We start from the raw sequence: 9,764 nt of genomic DNA, 5'->3' as shown, positions 1-9,764 counted from the left end.
ATATATATATATATATATATATATATATATATATATATATATGTGAATTAAAAATTATACTATATATGTATATTTACTAAATTATACTATCATTTATTAAATGATGACAGACAAAGCAAAACCCCAGTAAAAGAGATTCATCTGCAAGGTAAATTAATTCTGTGACTTATATACAGGCTTATGAATATTTACATATTTAATTGCTCATATTGTAATTGAAGATATGTCATAGCAAAAATATGAATGCAAATTCAGTGATTTCACTCAATTAACCTGTAGGTTTTAATGAAAAGCTGAAATGTGCATCTAATTAATGGAAATACTGAATAATAACCCCATTAACTACAATAAGTATTACATTTGTAAATAATAATAACTGGCTTTCTGTGCCAATTCAAAGGGGCCCATCTTTTTATTTCAAAACGAAAACTATAATTTTTAATCCAAAAATCTAAAAACGTGAGACCACAAATCTCCCATTAACAAATAGACACAAAAAAACAACATATGTCATAGATCAATTTTCCACACAAAATTAGATCAGTTAACCACAAAATTGTTTTGTACGACTACATTTCACAAATTTGGACATTTCTGATGAAATGACAGTTAAAAACTGCATAGCCATTCATCAAAAGCACTGAGATGAGATTCTGTGCCGTCTATGGTCAAGAGAAAAAAAATTAAGGTGGGGGAGTCATCTTATTTTAAATATTATGTTACAAATTGTGTTTAAAAAACTTTTTGATTAAATAAAAAAGAAAAGAAAAAAACATGGAAACCACAGGAAAACATGCACAGCTTTGGTAACATTTCCTTACTAGAACAGGTATAAAAAGAAAATAACACCCACAGAAACACCTACACACACACACACACACACACACACACACACACGCACGCACAGACTACACACTGATCACCTTTAAGCAAATTAGCTGCATCATATCATCTTCTTCTGCGCTCGCAGCCTCTCAGTTTGAACTTGTGTTTTATCAAATTAGATTTCAGCGCCACGACGCAGCGGCTGAGAGACTGTGCGATCATAATAGCTAGTCAGTGGATTGCACATCGTAGTGAAAGTCACTTAACCAGACTGCAGGAAAATGATGGGTTTGAATTTGCATACTTCCCTTTTACTCTCGTTGTGTGCCATCCTCGAATTAGCATGGGTAATGTGTAACTGCACATTAGCATAGCATGTGTAATGGCATATTAGTTTTAAATTAAATTCCAAAAAAAAAAAAAAAATGCAGTAGAGATGCGAATACGAGAAGGGCGAAGGCAATAAATAAATCAACAGAAAGTAGATATTTATGCAGCCTGCCACAGCTTACTGCTGCATGGACATTAGCATTATCTGCATAGAGTAAAAACAAAGTGCTAATATATATATCATTTATAAATGTTCTAGGTTTATAAATATTTGACTTCAATTTTTTATACCCTCAGAAGGGCTATAAAAGATTACAAATTGATAGTTATGTCCTCTTATTGCTGTCATTATGAAGAAGTTTCAACACCATTACATCTCAGAAGGCATGCAATTTACCAGTATCCAATAACAAAAGACCTCTAAGGGATCTGTGGCACTTCAACATGCTCTGCCTTGATCGTGGCTGCCCTAGAGCACTTTTGAAGTCTGGAGATCGCTGATGAGACCATATTCCAATATCCCATCATTCTCTACTACAGCAATTTCTCACTTTCACAGATATGGACATGGAATGGAAAAAAAGGGGGAAGACACTGGGAGCAACAGTCTATGGAAGATAATCTTTATCTTCAGTTGTTGTTTGCGGGTCCTCGTCTCATATCTTTTCTTTACGTGGTTCCCTATCTGGTCATTATGCAGAAGAATCAATACCAATATTTAGCATTTTACATCATTGAAATGCTCAAGAACAGTTCATGGTTTAAGAGTAAATTAAGAATATTTACAGCCTTTAAGTTTATATCCATTAGTTAACTGTATTTTGTAGTAATAATAATAAAAACACTCAATCACTCAATCAATCAATCAATTTATTTAACTGAAATATAATGCAAGGTTTTAAGAACAGTTCTTTCTTTTTTTTTCCTTTCATTCCGTCTTTGACAAATATTCCACATATATGTTGCCCTTATCTTATATGGTCAACATACAAAAGAATCAACACCAATATTTAGCATTTTACATCACTTGGATGCTCAAACAGAATCTAGAATTCTTGAGTAAATTAAGAACATTTACTGGCCTCCTACACACACATATATATATATATATATATAAAATAAATAAATAAACTAAATCACTATTTAACTTTTGTTACTGCAATATAATACAATGTTTTAATAACATTATTTATTATGTATGTATTTATTTACAGTATAAGCATTTCACTATTGTAAAAGATGTTTCTTTAATAGACAATTTGCTTGTGCTTTATTTGTCCTTACACCAGTGAGAGTCAGCCTACCATTCTACAACCTTGTATTCTTTTGCAGTTACTTGCCATGTCATTAAAGCAAACTTTTACTCATATTTGGCACTTATCGAGTGTTAATTTTGGACCCTTTTCACACATCAGTCCTGCTGAGTCATAATACATCAGGTTACATCCTAAAAGCTTGTTATCCTTTGGAGTGATCTTATAATATTTTCAGAACCAATTTAGCACCACCTCCCCCTAAGGTTTAAATTCCATATATAAGGTTTAATTAGATTCTATAGCTGCAGGGCCTAAAAAAAATAAACACCAAAATCAGCCATTTAAAGTTTTCTTTCATGCTTTGAACTTAACACACAGTGCATATTCTTCCTTAAATACGTTGTGTTAAGTATCTTTTCCCACTATTTTTTAAAAGCAGAGTTAGCAAAAAAGAAACATATTTCATAAATACATTTTATAAATAAAACAGGTTGAATTGTTGTTTATGAAATGGGCTTCTGAACCAGTGAACTATGAAACTCAATTTACAGACCTTATTAAATTTGTTCTCCTTTATCTAATCTTCAGGCCATTGACCTTCATAGAGTGTTTAGCCTGCCTGTAGTTTTGAGGGCACTATGACATCAGTTCCTGCGTTGGGTTGACTGAAATTGGTTCAGGGAGTCAAACACAGACATTTGATTATGAGCTATCTTCGTTTCTGACTCTCTCTCTTTCTTTTTTAATAGACTCCATTTACATTATTTGAACAATGGGACAAACAATCCATTCAGTGAATGCTCATCTATCACAAAATAGATTTCTTTACTATTACACACCAGAGGGTTGTTTTAGAAGATTTAGAAGCTGATTTAATTGTCTTTCAGTCTTCAGTATTGTAAATAAATTTGCATCTGAGAAGAATGAAGTACCAATACCTTTGAATACATCAAGTTCACTGTTGGTGATAGTGTAGTTCAGCAAGAGGTTACCACATCAGGGGGCTCATGATGTTCCTAGTCCTACTTCCCAGCTCTAAAATATCCTATAATCAAGTAATAACATTAGAAACGAGTGCTGCTGTACAACAGACAGAACAAACAGTTTAATCCAGTGTTTCCCAAGATTCTTTTTTTCCCCTTTTAGTGTGTGTTACAACTCCATCTGCACCAAACTAAAAGTGTAGACTAAATATTTATATACTATGCACAATCATTAATAATACTAATAATATAGTATTAAAATTATTCCCTTTTAAACACAAGATCATTTTATTGTTAATTGTTATGCGTTTACATACACATATACACACACACACATATATATATGTATGTATATATATACACACACACACATACTTGAAACAAAAATGTTAACTGAAATAAAATTAAATATTTAAAAAATAAATAAATGTATTTTATTTCAGCTAGTTTCCATTAACATTTCAAAATTTTATTTAAACTACTAAAATAACAAAAACTAAAACCAATAAATAAAAATAATAAACATTTAAATAAACATTTAAAAGAATACTAAAATGACAAAAACACAACAAAAATTTAAGTAAAAACAGAAAATACAAAAATAAAATGTAATTCAGCAGTGTACAGTGTAATTTTTTTTTTCAAAGTAAAAATGTTAATATTTTTAAACGTTATATCACTAAAAAGGGCATATATATATGTGTGTGTATATATATATATATATATATATATATATATCAGTAGGAACTGCATACATTACAACTGCATACATCACAACATTAACATCAAAAATCACATCACAAAAATAATATAAAAAAATCACTATATTAATTATTTCACAGCCCTCTCTTTCTCTCTCTTTTTACTGCAGGTTATAATTTCTGTTTTATAGGTTTAACAAAGCCAAAAACCAAAATCTCTTCAAGTACCCTCTGGATCCTACGTAAGTACCCCCTGGGGTGCACGTGCCTGGTTGAGAATCACTGGATTAATCAGATTTTCAATTATAGGGCAGAATTTGGAAAAATACGCCTCTATTTCTTCCGATCTTTTCCTCTACATTTGGGTGAATTTTTTCTGCAGTTGAAGATGGCAGCATCACCCTACCTCCTGTGAACGGTGGGTAAGATGTGATCAGACAGAAAAGGTGCCTTTCTCTGAAACACATATGCTCATTTGTGACAGTAACTTCTGAGAGAGACAGAATAAAAATGTCAAGTGCTCAAGACACGTCACCTGCAAGAACTTCATTGGGATCTTTCACACTCCAAGCGGTGACATCAAAACGCATAGAAAAATGTAACAACATGTCAACGCTTAAGCAGGAACAACTTTTGGTGACAGTTCCTTGCCCAAATCAGTGGATAAAGACACACACATACGTGTGTATGTGTGTGTGAGAGGGAAGTAAGAGAATGTAAGCAGTGACAGTCGATTGTTACTGCATGTGAATCCATGTCTCTAGTTGCTGTGCCTCCTCGTGTTTTTGCAATATGATTACAGTAATGACAGACGGTGTCTTTTGGCACAAAAGACGTAAACGTCTTCATGAGCTGATACTGAATTTATGATATTTGTGTCAACCTCCCTGAACAAGACCATCCACGTCTATCAAACTTGAGACTGAGACTGTGGAGAAACCGAGGAAGTTCACATGGCATTTTAGTATTCACCATGTGTTTCTGGATAGGTCGAGGTACTGGCTTTATACTAGAAGGATTTTCCAGCAGAATAGTCAAATTCTTGAGCAAGCATAGACCTTGGGAAAAAAAATAGAGGCATATTTTATTTTTAGAGGTTCCTCGAACAACTGAATATGCTTTAATAAGCAAAACTCCACTGAAGATGGTTGCTTCGGTTTGCTTGCTTTCCTGAAATCTTCCTGTGGAAAAAAAGCATGCAGGCTTGTGGTTTGTTTCTCTCTTTCTCTGTATTCTATACACTCTCTCCGGTTGAGAAAATAAGTATTTCCTGTGCTATACTTCCCAAGACAGTGTTCCTTTGTTTTCTAAACAATCCTATTGTGTAAGTGCGGGCATAGACCTTGAGTGATGTTGAATGTTTTATGAGTTTGCAGCATTCACATCCACTGACTGCGAAAGGAAGGGCTTTAGGAACCAGCGTGATAAAATGTGTTGAAAGACAGAGAATAAAACAAAAGAAACTTATAATAGACAGTTACACATTTAGTTTAGCAGCAGGTCCTCGTTTCTTTGAATAAAGTCATGTGTGAATGCTTTTAGCTTTTAGCTGTAAAATCATTGGCACACTGGTGAGTTTGTTTACTTCGTCCTTGGATTTGGTGTCAGGGCTATGTGTGCTTGAGGAAAAACAGTTTCTAGAGTTCTTCATCAGCTTTATGAAATAGTAACTTGTGTTTGGTTCTCCATTCTGGTTTACAAGCCAGGCACTGCTGGGGAAAAAAAAAAAAAAAACAGGCCTGTTGTCCTGAATAAGCAAATTCACAGTATTGTTGCTGTCAGATTGATTCCACGGAGGCTGTCGGGCTTCTAGGGATGACTCTTTTGATGACTCAAAAAGTTGAAGAATAGAATGATGCTTCATCCCTTTTTAATGTCTTCTCGGGTACTAGTTCACTTGCTTGAACTGTGATCTTAAAGGCACAGTTCACTCAAGATTGAAACATTCTGTTATCCTTTCCATATGTCTTTCAGAACCTGTATGATTTCTTTCTGCTGTGGAACACAAAAGGAGAATTTTGAAGAACATACTGGCTATTTTTCCCCCAAGCAATTACAATGAATGGGAACTGCTGCTTTCAAGCTTCAAAAAGGACACAAAGGCACCATAAAAGTGGCCCATACTACTCATACACTATATTACAAGTATTCTAAAGTCATATGATAGGTTTGTGAGAGGAATGGAGCACATTTTAAGCTGTTATTCACTCATAATTTTTCTCGTGACACGAAAACCAGAAGAGTCAGATTCATGAATAAACCAATTCAAACCAGATCAAATGACTCATTGAATAGATCCAACTCAAAAGAGAGATTCATTCAAGTATCAGGCATCATTTCTTCTGTCAATGTTTTGCTTCTCTCACAGTTCTGTGTATATTTTCAGTAAATAATGTGTTTCAGATTTCAGTCTGTTCCTCGCATGAAATTGACTTGAAATATTGCTCACAAGTGGCACTTTTCACTTTTCTTATATTGACAACAGCGACCATGATATTCATCAAACGTTCTTTTTTGTGTGTTACACAGAAGAAAGTAAGTCATGCAGGTTTTGAAAGGCATGAGTGTGAGTAAATGATGATAGAACAGTCATTTTTGGATGAACTATTCCTTTATCTCAAATAAGACAGATTTTGGAACTGTGACAAGTGTGCATGTGGAGCAAAAAGCTTGTCAAGGTAACCGCTAATTAAAATCTGTCTGATTCTGTCATATTCACTCAAAGCCTGTCACATCAACACCTCAGAATGAAAACAGAGATGTCATAAAACCACAAAGAATACTTCCCAAGCTAAATCAAACTGTTGTAGTGTCAAGAGATCTCCGAATTTGAATATGGCAGGCCAATGATCCCCTAATTAAAGGGAATAATTAACCAGCATGTACAAATTACATTCTATGAGCAGCAAAAGAAAAACTCAATATTCAATATGCCAGATCAGAGCTGGACCGAAAGGAAGGCGACCTTCTGTACATCGCTCCTGTTCTTTATAGTTTGGCTCGCACATTTCTTTTTTCCTCTTCTTGGACCCTGTCCATTTATCTGACCACATTTCCAGAGACATGTCAGATGGATATCGACAGACAGCCCAATCTAGTGGCAAGTGCAGATATTGTACGCTCCACACATCCTGCTCATTCAATTCTGGGAAATTGGTCTCTTTGAAAAAAGCCTGTCATTATTTTGTCACGCCTTGTCCCAAGTGACATTTACAGCAAATAAGTCTACCAGCCAAACGGCACAAAAAAGGACTACTGTGAAGTCATGGCAGTTTTGTTGTTCCTCTTTTGTTTCGAAAAGAAAAAAATTGGATTGGCAGACATCTCTAATCTCATATTTGTAAGAAACAGAGAGGTCATAATTCCTTCTTGCTTCATTGTTTTGTGTTATGGCTCCATTTAGGTTTGAATCATATCTCAGGCGCAGAGTTAGTTATTTTCAAACTTCCTTATCGCTGTCATTGTCTTAAATCAAAACTCATGAGTCAGTGCAATTGGACAGGAACGTTATTGGCCTGTCTGGTTGAACCCATGCGCTGACTATATCTACCCAGAGTGATCGTACAGCTGGACGCTGTAACTCTCTTTGTGCTTTAAATCATCCTGTTTGCTTTGATTCTTTATTAGATTTATGTTCAAATAATAGCTGGAGAAAGCTACCGTATCTGTTAGTATTAACATTTCATCATGTGATCATTTCATTAAAGATAATGAAATTTAAACAGAAAAAGTGCATTATGGTGATAAATGAACTATTTTAAGTAAATATAAAAACACTACACAATTAAATACGATAAAAACACTTTCAGATATTATTAAAATAGACAAATCTTAGAAAATATTTGAAATAATAAATATAAAAAATTAGCTAGAAAATAGATTAGTTCTGTAAATGCATTAATAATATTTCTGAAGAAGCAAAATCAAGATTTTTTTTTAAAATCCAATCATAGCTAAGCAGCAAAACAGTCAATTAACATCAAACAGTGACTGAAGCTTTGCTACAGTCAAACAAATATACAGGCATACATTTAAGATTTACGTATTTCTATTGCATATAAAATTTTTATTAATTTGGATTAGAGTTTAATCTTATTTGTTTTCAAAATGAACATATGCATGTTGATATTTTGATCTGAATAAATGCATTTTAAAAATATGACTATTTAAATAAAATAGATGTTATAAATAATAACTTATGCCATGATTTTTTTTTATTATTATTTGATTTACACAGAAATTTTGCATAAAGTTTCATTTATGTATAACTCACAAATATTTATCATGTTAAAGTTTATTAATTTATGTTAAACAAAATGTGGAAATTTTGTATGCAATAAATCCTAAATTTAGGCCTAAATATTTGCAACAGGTTCATTAACTCACCCAAATGCATCCCATATACATATGAGAGTTAACAAATGCACCAGTATCCAGCATGTCACACCGCTGTCACTGCTTAAAATGTCACACCAGCCACCCCTAATGTGATGTTGTCAATATTGGTTTGCTAATGCTAGTGCCATTGTCCCCCTCTAAACCCTTCAAGGCAACCATTATAAAGTCTATTACTCTTTTTCATCATTTGAAGTCATCCTAATCCAGATAAACAAGAGCTTGTCATGCCACAGGGACTTAATATCCAGATGCCTGTCACATAAATCAAAAGCCTGTCTTTAATGAACATGCTGGAGAAATCTTGTAAAGGAGATACATTACATCAGTAAACTGAGAGAGGAAATAAAAGGTGGCTGAGCTGCCTAAAACCTTACAGCGTGCAGTATAATCTTTCATTGTTGTCAGGGCAGTCACGGGTGCTAAACAGTAAAGAGTAAACAATAATGACTCCGATAATAAGTTTAAAAACACAAAGAGGCCCCTAGTGGTGCTGTTTCAGCAGCTACATTATTACATTTCAGTGATGCCATTTATTTCCATGGGCTCTCTTTCACTTCGAGATGCATTTAGTACATTTCCTTAAAATTTGCACTGGTTTAGATGGTACAGTAAAAGCTGCAGTATCACACATCAGATTCAGACCTTGACATCAGACGGGGGAAACTGCATCCCCTAGCATTTTTTAAAGAGCGTTCATACTCGTGTTGTTCTCCCTTTGCTGCAATTGTTGAAAACAAGTCCATAAAAATAGTTCAAGGAGCCATTGCCGTGGTACTCAGAGGTTCCTTTCATCTTTCATCTTCTGAAGCTCTCCATCAGCAAAACATCCGCATGATCAATCTGTCTTCACTTAGAAATAAGGCACTGAAATACATTAACCACTGGACGCTACAATTGCCCAGAACCGTGAAATTATAATATATAGCGCAGATCATTGTAAACCTAGCTGAATTCTCTAGTGGAGCACATGAATGAGTGAATGAACCCCAATGCTTTTGCTGCTTGATACTTGAAATTATAAGAAGATGGGATTGGAAAATGATACAAACTAAATTCAACAAATACTTTTAAGATAGCAGGCCAAAACAACGAGAAAAAAAGCCCCTTCAAACTTTGCAACCTATTTCACTTTCATAATATGAAGTATATTATAGTGAAAAATGACATATATAACGAGAAGAAATGTGGGGCGAGAAATACATTTCATCCATTATTGATTTGATTGTGACTGCCGTGTAATATCATGTGTTACACAGGCCATGTCTCTGACT

The sequence above is a fragment of the Sinocyclocheilus rhinocerous genome, unplaced genomic scaffold, assembly GCF_001515625.1.
Source record: "Sinocyclocheilus rhinocerous isolate Xijiao unplaced genomic scaffold, SAMN03320098_v1.1 scaffold1053, whole genome shotgun sequence".
Lineage (NCBI taxonomy): Eukaryota > Metazoa > Chordata > Actinopteri > Cypriniformes > Cyprinidae > Sinocyclocheilus > Sinocyclocheilus rhinocerous.
The sequence above is the reverse complement of the archived record's forward strand: the minus strand, read 5'-3'. Positions refer to the sequence as shown.